Source organism: Capsicum annuum, chromosome 5 (genome assembly GCF_002878395.1).
Source record: "Capsicum annuum cultivar UCD-10X-F1 chromosome 5, UCD10Xv1.1, whole genome shotgun sequence".
Classification (NCBI taxonomy): domain Eukaryota; kingdom Viridiplantae; phylum Streptophyta; class Magnoliopsida; order Solanales; family Solanaceae; genus Capsicum; species Capsicum annuum.
The window spans coordinates 38707855-38719318 of record NC_061115.1 but is presented as its reverse complement, the minus strand read 5'-3'; positions in this window follow the sequence as shown (position 1 = coordinate 38719318).

Sequence of the window (11464 nt, the reverse complement as noted above, 5' to 3'; positions counted from 1 at the left end):
GCTAACCTATGACTGATATCTGTACCAGTATACTAAAAATCATAATATAATAATGAGGAATACATAGAACTGTAAGGCCACAAGGTTCAACTGAATAAAACCATGTGGGTGAAAATACCTAAAACAACTCAATCTGAACGTAAATCTGAACATAAATCTGAAGGCCTCTAAACTATCTGAATAAGGAGTTGAAGGAACATGTCTCCAACTAACTCCGTAAAACTGAACTGAAGAAATAAATAAATGTATCAAATCATATTGTCCTCGAATCAATGAGGACTCACTGTGTCTCTGCGACTAGAATACTACCGCTACTGCTGGGCTGGAGCTCATGTCTTGGAACCTACAGTGTAACATGAAAAGAAAGAACCATAGCGTAAATGCGTCAGTACAACTGGAGTACTGAGTATACAAAGAAGGTAGGATGAACATAAAGGGTTTCATGCATGAACAACACTGACTGACTAATATGAACGTGGGAGTGCAAACACACATATATAAAAACTGGGACCGTAGATACGTGACCGCATGACCTATAAGCTAATACATGGTTTACTGATAACTGTTGTGACTGATACTGAAACTGATAACATGGACGACTGTATCTGACAGTCCTGTGTATACTGAAATCTGAAGAACGCCCTGAATTCTTTTACTGAGACTGGTACTGAAACTGTGGGAAGAACCGACATGCCCCATGTATGCCGCTATGGCTAAGCTAGGGTCCAATCTTCGCCCCAACTGGAGGAGTGTCAATACCGTGCCATGGGTAAGGATAGCCTGTGAGTGACCTTTATCTGGCGGGTACTCAACGAGAATGAAGGGAACCCTAAACTGACGGGTTAAGCCACCTCATCAACCCTAATCTGATGAGTTAAGATGTCTCAACCTACGCTGGCTACATAGTTCTGGAACACAAGGATGACTACTAAGAATCACACCCTGAACTAGAGGGTAAGTTCCCATCCTTGGGTTCACTCGGTGTTAATAGGTACCAAGTTTATACTGGAAACATGAACATGAAACTGAATAAGATTAAGGGGAATTGTTACCTTGAACTTGATCTGAATTGGCGGGGAAGAGGTGAGGATACTTGGTACGCATATCTGCTTCTGCTTCCCAAGTAGGTCCCTCATGAGACTGATTTCGCCAAAGAACCTTTACTAGAGGGACTTCTTTGTTCCTCAATCTACGAGTCTGATAATCTAAGATTTTGATTGGAATCTCTTTATAAAAGAGTCTGTTCTGAATGTCGATGCTCTAAATAGGGACAACAACTGTTGGGTCACCTATGCACTTCTTTAGCAAAGAGACATGGAAGACTGGATGGACTAAGGCTAGATCTGAAGGCAACTCAAGCTCATAAGTTACCTTTCAAAAGTGACAAAGAATTCTGAAGGGACCGACATTCCGGGGAATTCTTGCCGAACCGCTTCAATCCCTTCATGGGAGAGATCTTAAGATAGACATAGTCATTGACCTCGAACTTGAGATATTTTCTACGAACATCTACATAGGACTTCTATTGGCTCTGAGCATCCCGGAGTCTCTCTCTGATCAACTGAACTTTCTCTAAGGCATCGATACTAAGTCAGGACCTATGATTGAGGCCTCACTAACTTCGAACCAACCAATCGGAGATCTACATATCCTACCGTAGAGAGCTTCAAATGGAGCTAACTCAAGATCATGAGTAGGATAATTCTTCTTATGTGGCTTTAACTGTCTGGAGGCATAGGCTATGACCTTACCATGGTGCATGAGGACATAACCTAAACCCATTCTGGATGCATCACAATAGACTACAAAACCATCTAAACTATCTGGAATAGCTAGAACTGGAGCGGAGGTGAGTCGAGTCTTTAACTCTTGAAACCTCTTCTCGCATGAATCTGACCACTGAAAATTAATTTGTTTCTCAGTCAATCTGGACATGGGAGATGCAATAGAAGAAAATCCCTCGACAAACTGTCTGTAATAGACAGCCAAACCCAAGAAACTCCTAATATCTAATGGAGATACGGGTCTGGCCAATTTCTTACTACCTCGATTTTCTGAGGATCTACTTTAATTCCATCCCCAGAAACAATATGGCCAAGGAATTTTACTGATCTTATCCAAAATTTACACTTGCTAAACTTAGCGAATAATTGATGATCCTTGAGAGTCTGAAGAACAATCCTGAGATGGTCTACATAATCACGCTCTGTGCGAGAATAGACCAGAATATCATCTATGAAGACTATGACAAACATGTCCAAGTACTGCTTGAACACACGGTTCATCAAATCCATAAAAGCTATAGGGGCATTGGTAAGACCAAATGACATGACTAAAAATTTAAAGTGACCATACCGAGTACGGAAAGCTGTCTTCGAAATGTCACATTCTCTAACTCTGAGCTGATGATAGCCTGATCTGAGGTCTATCTTGAAGAAGTAACTGGCACCCTGAAGTTGGTCGAATAGATCATCAATCCTGGGAAGAAGATATCTGTTCTTGACTGTGACCTTGTTGAGTTGATGGTAATCAATACACATCCAGAAAGAACTATCTTTCTTGTGCATGAATAATACTGGCGCACCCCATGGGGAAACATTGGGTCTGATGAATCCATTATCTAAGAGATCCTTCAATTGATCTTTCAGTTCCTTGAGTTCTGTAGGTACCATACTGTATGGCGAAATACAAATAGGTTGAGTATCCAAAAGAAGGTCTATGCTGAAGTCTATTTCCCTTTCGGGAGAAATGCCTAGAAAATCTTTGGGAAAGACATCTGAGTATTCATTAACAATAGGGACTGTTTCGAGGCTAGGATATTCAGAACTGGAATATTTAACATGCACGATATGATACATACACCCCTTAGAAATTATTTTCCTTGCTCGAAGGTAGGAAACAAGTGGACCCCTGAACGTTGAAATGTTACAATTCTACTCTATGATGGGCTGATTTGGGAATTGAAACTGGACTATCCTGTTTCTGCAGTCGACTGTTGCATAGCAGGAATGAAGCCAATCCATGTCGAGAATGACATCAAAATTAGTCATCTCTAACTCCACTAAATCTGCTGCCATGGATTTCTGAGATATCATAATTGGGCAGTTCCTGTATACCCATCGGGCAATGATGGTTTTACCCACTAGGGTAGAGACTGAGAAGGGCTCTGTTAGGACTTCGGGACTGATTCCAAAATCGCCTGCTATGTATGGAGTAACAAAATACAAAGATGCACCTAGGTATAGCAAAGCATAAACATGAACATGGAAAATCTATAACGTACCAGTAACGACATCAGGAGAATTTTCCTAATCCTTTCGGGACTGAAGAGCATAGAGTTTGTTTAGGCGTTACCCACTAGTAGCACTGGAAATGGCACCCTGCTGGTTTGGGAGACTGGACTGAGCTGTAGAATGATGTTGATAACCCTGAAGACTTGACTGCAGACACCCCCTAATCCTATGGCCTGGCTTGCCACAACCAAAATAGACATCACTACCGGCTATGCAAATACCCTTATGGTTCTTACCACAAGTCTGACAAATGGGATTTGTTTGGGTACTGCTAACCCTACCCTGAGATTTAGAGCTTGGCTCTTTGTTTCTATTGTCATCTCTAAACTTCGGCACTGGAGCACTGGCAAAGGAAGGAACTGGAACGGTTGACTTAAAGAAAAATTGTGAACGGTTTCCTCCATCTGACTTGGGGTGAGCAAAGTTGAAATTACCTAACCTTGCTCTCTTGTTCTGCCTCTCTCTAGTCTTAAACTTCTGCTCTTCAACTTTTTGGGCATGGGTCATGAGTCTAGCTAAGGTCATATCACCGATCAGCATTGCAGACCTATACTCATTTACCACGCTAGCGTTGACCCTTGACACAAACTTGCTCATCTTAGCTTTATTGTCTGCAACCACATAAGGAGCATACCTGGCTAGCTGAGTAAATCTAAGAGAATACTCCCTAACTATCATATTCCCCTACCTAAGGTTGATGAACTCAAGAACTTTGGCTTTTCTCAGCTCTTGGGGAAAGAATCTGTCTAAGAAGGCAGTGACAAATTCCTCCCACTCGATAGGGCCTTTATCATCTAAACTCTCATACTTCTACTATTTGTACTAATCATGAGCAACATCCTGTAACTGGTAAGCGGCTAACTCAGCACTCTCAATAGAAGTAACACCCATTATGTCGATGACCTTCTAGACGTCAATGAACTCCTGAGGGTCCTCATCAGACTTAGATCCATGGAAAGATGGAGGGTTCATCCAGGTGAAGTCCCGAACCCTAGCTACTTTGGGAATTACCACTGGATTGGTTGGAATAACTGGTGGCCGTTCATTCTGTGCATCCATGGACTGAGCAAGTGTGGTAAATGCGGCTTTAAACTCCACATGGGAAACATGTTCGCACAAAGAATCTTTGGGCTGAGGAGCTGGTTGGTTTCTTCTCTTTAGGGCCATGGTTTGGAATAAGAGAAGAATGGATTAGACTGAGAGTTTAACTTGTGATTATGCTCACTAGCATAACATGAATAATGAAGAAAGGGGACTATTCCTAAAACATCATATAGCCTCCCGCACATAAATGTGGTGCGCAACACACCCATGTACAAGACTCTACTAGATGTGGCTTTCAGACTTCCTAGGACTCTATTGAACCTTAGGCTATGATACCAAGTTTGTAACACCCCAATTCGCTGAACCGAAATTCTACACGGTGCTCATGACCTCGAGGGACCACAAGCTAACCCATAACTGATATCTGTACCTGTATACTACATATCATAATATAATAATGCAGAATACATAGAATTGTAAGGCCATAAGGTTCAACTGAATAAAACCATATGGGTGAAAATACCCAAAACAACTCAATCTGAACGTAAATCTAAACAAAAATATGAAAGCCTCTAAACTATCTGAATAAGGAGTTGAAGAAACATGTCTCCAACTAACTTCATAAAACTGAACTAAAGAAATAAATGTATCAAATCATATTGTCCTCGAATCAATGACGACTCACTATGTCTCTGCGATTGGAATGCTACCACTACTGCTGGACTGGAGCTCGTGTCTTGGAACCTATGGTGTAACATAAAAAGAAAGCACCGTAGCGCAAATGCGTCAGTATAACTAGAGTACTGAGTATACGAGGAAGGTAGGCTGAACATAAAGGGTTTCATGCATGAACAACACTGACTGACTAATATGAACGTGGGAGTGCAAACACACATATATAGAAACTGGGACCGTTAATACATGATAGCATGACCTGTAAGCTAATACATGGTTTACTGATAACTGTTATGACTGATACTAAAACTGATAACATGGACGACTGTATCTGACAGTCCTGTATATACTGAAATCTAAAGAACGCCTTGAGTTTTTTTACGAATACTGATACTGAAATTGTGGGAAGTAGTGTTTAACCGACATGCCCCATGTATGCCATTATGGATAAGCTAGGGTCCAATCTCTGCCCCAACTAGAGGGGTGTCAATACCATGCCACGGGTAAGGATAGCCTATGAGTGACCCTTATCTAGCGGGTACTCAATGAGAATGGTGGGAACCCTAAACTGACGGGTTAAGCTACCTCATCAACCCTAATCTGATGGGTTAAGATGTCTCAACCTACGATGGCTACGTAGTTCTGGAACACAAGGATGACTACTAAGAATCATACCCTGAACTGGCGGGTGAGTTCCCATCCTTGGGTTCACTCGGTGCTAACCTCTACTCCCATCTGGAGGGACTGGACATGAATAACTGACTGTGCATGACTTAATCTTACTGAATTCTATTGACTGGTGGAATGTTACTGATATCTGATAATTGACTAAGATCATGAGGTTTTCCTGAGTTACATAACTGACTGAAGTCTATGGAATCATAGCTTGAGTTTGGATATCATAAAACATCACATGGATCTAGGCACACAGCTATAGTTTTTAGGTACAAATACCCCCAGGACTCGATGGAAGGATACTGACACACATGACTGACTTGATCATAAGAGTAGAGTCCATAGTTTATAATATCATAAGTAAGGATCTCATACTAAGCATGGTTATCAACAATGTATTGCATGGAAAGGATTTCATATCACATAGAAGTGCTTGCACAATATTAATATCATGTTCATTGCATAATCATATTGGCAACACATACCAATAGCATGGAAGTTCATGTGGATTGCATGGTTATCAAACATCTTGTTCATCAGTAGGATTTGCAAGTAAACATAGCATAATCTCATAAGAATAGTTCATGAGTATTCCAACAACATTTACAAGGCACATTAACAACATAGAAGCCATAGGAACGTAAGGGCATATCATGAATCCTTCACTTAGTCACAATTTAGCTATATTGCATGATTTTTAGTTTCTTAGGCATTTTATCGAACACCTTACATGCACATCTTAAGCATAGGTGAAATCATCAAATTATACATCATGAACAACCAAATTTACATGTTTCCAACTCATATGATATCATGAAATTCAAAAAAACATATAAAGATTCCATCTTGAGAATCACCCAATATCAACAACATGATCATCAATACCCAACAATATAGAAATCATACTTTATAATGAAAAAGAGGGTTTTTGAGCTTTATGGATGAAAGAGATCCATAAATCAATTCACGCATACAATTATATAGCAAAACAAACAACCATCAACATGGGTATAATCATATCACCACAATCAACCAAGCTTTTGTATTTTAAAGATTGATTCTTAAACTCCACGGATGAATGGAATCCGTGGATGAACACTACGCATACCTTAGAAGGAAGATTCTTGATGATTGACGGAGGAGTTTCCTTGAAATCAGATCTTCAAGATTAATTATGTAACCCTAGTTGTTTTTCTCTTTTAGTGCTCTTGGATGATGAGCTTTAAGATGAAAATAGGGTTGCAATATGTTTAGAAGCTATATATTTCGTAGGATTAAGTTTAGGGAAATGTAAGGAGTGTTAAAAGAATTAATTACCCTTAAAATAACTCAAGACGGAGTGTTTTTGGCACCTGGAATTGACTTAGCCAGTGCCCAAGTGATCTCCTATGCTTGGGTTGGGCGGCGCCTAACCAATCGCCTATGCTTGGGTTGGACGGCGCCTAAACAATCATCTATGCTTACTGTCTCTCACGAAAATGAGCATAACTTTTTACTCGGGTATTGGATTATGACAAAATTAGTATCGTTGGAAAGATAATTCGATTCTCTACAATTTGGTGGTCTAAATCATCCAAAATACCATATTAACATTGAGTTATACTTGTTTAAAGATGACCCTTGCAAAATCAAACACTAAAACTTGATGGATTCAAAAAATCTTAGCTTGTATTACCTTAAGTGACTCATATGAACATGCTTAATGCATCATAAACTATCATATCACTAGGATATTAATTATAAGTCATGTACTCAAGTATGAATCATAGGAGAGGAGATTTCATACGTAGGAATACTTATTCACTTCCTAGATTAGAAACATGCGGCGTATTACAATTTTTTAGTTCATTGCCTATGTTGCCAGTAGGTGAAGGCTGAGTATTTCAGATTTAGTTGTTTTCTTTAGAGGTTACCCATTCTCGAGTGAAAATGGGAATGGATCACTATAGACTTTGTGACAAAATTGCCTCATATTTTTCATGGTTCTTATAGTTTTTAGGTCATCATAGATTAGTTTACCACATCTTCTCATTTTATTCTGGTTTATATTTCTTTTAGTGCTGAGAGGTTGGCCTATATCTATATTTATAAGATAGTTTATCTTCATGGTGTGCCAGTGTCTATCATCTCAAATAGAGGTTAACTATTTACATTTCACTTTTGAATAACTTTTCAGGAGGAGTTAGGTACCCAAGTTGATCTTAATAAAACCTTTTACCCCTAGAACTATGGCCAATCAGAGCAAACTATGTAGGTTTTTGAGGATATGCTCTACGCTAGTGTGATAGAATTTGGAGGTCTATGAGAGCAACATCTAGCTTTGGTGGAGTTACATATATTAATTGCTACCATTTGAGTATTGAGATGGCTCCTTTTATGTCTTTGTATGGTAGGCGTTGAAGCTCTCCAGTTGGTTGGTTTGAGGTTTCTAAGATTAGAATTTAATGTACAGACTTAATTTATGAGTCTTTGGATAGAGTTTGATCTTTCAAGATAGACTTTGAGTGGCTTAGAGTAAGGAAAAGTGTAATGTGGATCATAGACTTTGTGCTTTGAGATTTAGTGTTGTTGACCAATTCATCCTTTGTGTGTCACCCATGAAGGGTGTGGTGAGGTTTGAAAAAAGTGTTAAGATTAGTCCCAGGTTTATTAAACCTTTTAAGATTCTTTGAACTACTGGAATGTGGCTTATGAGTTAGCAATACCGCTATATTTTTAAGTTGTCCATCTATTTTTTCATTTTTCCATGCTTCTGCATTACATTTTAGATAAGTCTCATGTCATTTATTAGATTTCATTCCAATTAGATGAGAGGTTGACTTTTTTTAGGAGCCTATATATATTCTAGCTAGGGATTGTGACGTAGTGTTCTAGGGATATTCTTATGGTTAAGGACCGATGGAGACATCGACCTATAGATGAGTCTACTTGGGAGGTTAATTCTGATATATGTGGTAGTTATCCCCATCTTTTCACAAATTCAAGTATTATTCTTGCCTTTAGTTCAAAAACGAACTAGACTTGTAGTGGTGGATGATGTAATGACCTAATTTTTGATGATTTATGTAAATTATCAATTACTATGTTATTTTACTATTTTACCCCCTCTCCATGGTTCCATTATTGTATTTTTGGAGTTTGGAGATGATTGGCACGATTCTCAAAGTATTTCAATGTTATTTGTGTAAGATTGTGATTTTTAGTGGTTATAAAGGCTTCATAGTTGACTTTAGTCAACATTTATTGATTTGTGCATCATATGGCTAAAAGGACTGCTCCAGTAGATCTGGAACATTGATGTTAGGTTGGTTACACAGTGATGTGATTTTATGGCTTTTATATATCTGTTTGACCCTCGATTTAGAAAGTTATAAAGTTGTGTTTCAAGGGTCAACTTTGTGAAAATTATGTTTTTTCAAAAATCTAACATCACCATTCAGTCTAGAGCTCAAATTTAGGCACGTAGCATAGTTCATTTGTGTTTTGGGATTCTAGATGAATCCTAAGGCATCCATAGAGACTTGGAATTCTCTAAGTTTCCAGATGGTGCACCACTTAAGTGACACTTTTGTTGCTTAAGCAACTTGTCTTGACAGCTAAAGTTTTGCCTAAGTAACACTAGGCTCGCTTTAGCGACAAGCTAGTCACTTACGCTACAATGTGATCATTGCATAAGCAACACCTAGTCACTTAAGTAATGCCTGGAGGGGTCATATACCATATTTTTGCAATTTTTCACCATTTTAGAGACTTGGAGCATGGGGTTTTGAGTTTTTAGGTAATTTATTCAATTTCTAAGCTTGGGTAAACTCGAAAACTCCTATTTCAATTATCTTTCTTCGATTTCTATCATTTTAATCCTTTTAAAACTTATAGTCAATGGTGGGATTTAGGGATATGGACCAGAAGGCCTAAAATTGGTAATTCTTTGATTTAAACCCTAATTCTATTTCATTTTCACTTGGGTTTTTGTTTGTAAGTTTCATTAACCAAGGGTAATATATCTTTGGACTAAAATATCAATCTTACCCTTTTTTCAAAAATCCATTTTGGGGGTTCGTTTTGACCCTAAGATAGAAATAGGCAATATGGGTATCATTGGCTCCCTTTTAATATGTATATTTCATATTTATGTGTTTTAAAGTATTCCAGGTTTGTTCTTGTGGTGAAACCTTGTATTTTAAATATACCAATTTTGGTATTTGAGGTAGGTTATGGCTTAACTTTCTTCAAACTCAGCTAGTTAGTTAATATTTGTATAAAAATCATTTTAAGGGCGTAGGAACCAATCATGGAAATGGCTTTATTATTGTGTTGTTCCTGTGCTATTGTTATTTGATCATTTAGAGATATTACTTGCTACGTGTGACCATGTGGGGTATTATATGATGTTGTTGGCCTTGTGTATATAAATATATTGACTATATTTTTCTAGTGAAAAAGCCTAAAATGGAAATTACGTTTACTCTATTAGCTTATGGATTATATTGCATTCATGGATGGTTGATATAATGAGTGGATTTTTACTCACATGGTTGGTCTATTGATTGGACTTGGAAATTTTCATTTTGGTTGCTTGTGATTGATTGGTACCACCATGAAAATACTAAAAACACTAGCTTTTTGACAAAAATATGATATCAATAAAAATTCTCTAGCAATGTATATAACGGAGAGGAGTAAGGATATAGATATTAGATATTGGATTTGTATATGGTTTGTGAACTCCCATGGGTCCTACCTTGAAGCACAACTCGATAGGTTTAGACAGAGGCTGTGCGAAAATCTAGAGCATCAAATTGTCATCACATAATCATCCTTATCATCATCTTCATTACATTTCATATATTATGCTCATTTTGTGTTGTATTATTACCTTTGATGTGATATTTATATATTTGTACTTCTTTCTTATACATGTCTTTGGTATACCTATGTACTTATGCTTCTTTCTTGTATTTGGGTATGGTATATGTGTATATTGTAGAACTATTAGTAGAGATGGTGTGGGCTACCATTTGGGACATTTTCTGATTACAGAGGACATTCCCATATGTGTATTTTATATGCTTTATTTTCTACTTTCTTAGTTTGCCTATGATACCTACTGAGTACAAGTGGACCATACTCACCCCTACTAGACCTTTTTAGGGCAGATCCTGGTATTAGTGCACCACACAATAGCTGATTCAGGCGGTATCTGGGCTATATTTGAGGTAGCAGATGATCTATGCTTTAAAAGTTGTTCTACCACCTTTTTCTATCTATTTCATGTCTTATTTGTTATTCTAATACAGATTTTGATCCATTTTGGACATCCACTGTATCTTTTACATTCGAGATATATTTAGTGGTTCTTCCACTATGACACTAACATTTGGGATATTGTATGGAAACGTTGGATTGTATTTCCATTATTATTATGTATGTGTGTTCAACTCCATTCTAGGAGTCTTGTCGTGGGTTTTAGGATTGATTTCACTTTTCATATCATTTTTGGTTATTAGCTTTCTTATCAAGGATTGCCGCAACAAGTGCCATCATGACCCTTGGTTTTTGGGTTGTGACACTTGAGGCAGATGAGATCATTTGTTTGGTGTTCTTTGTAGGTTAGAGGCTTTGATTTTGGATGTTGTTATTAGTTTTACAATCTCAGTCTGCCATCATCAAGCTTTTCCTTTATTTAATCGATGCTCCATGTAGTTTTATGTGTCTTTTTATTATGAACTATGGTTGTGGTGGGCTTGGGAGCAATTATCTGTTACTTTGCATGAATC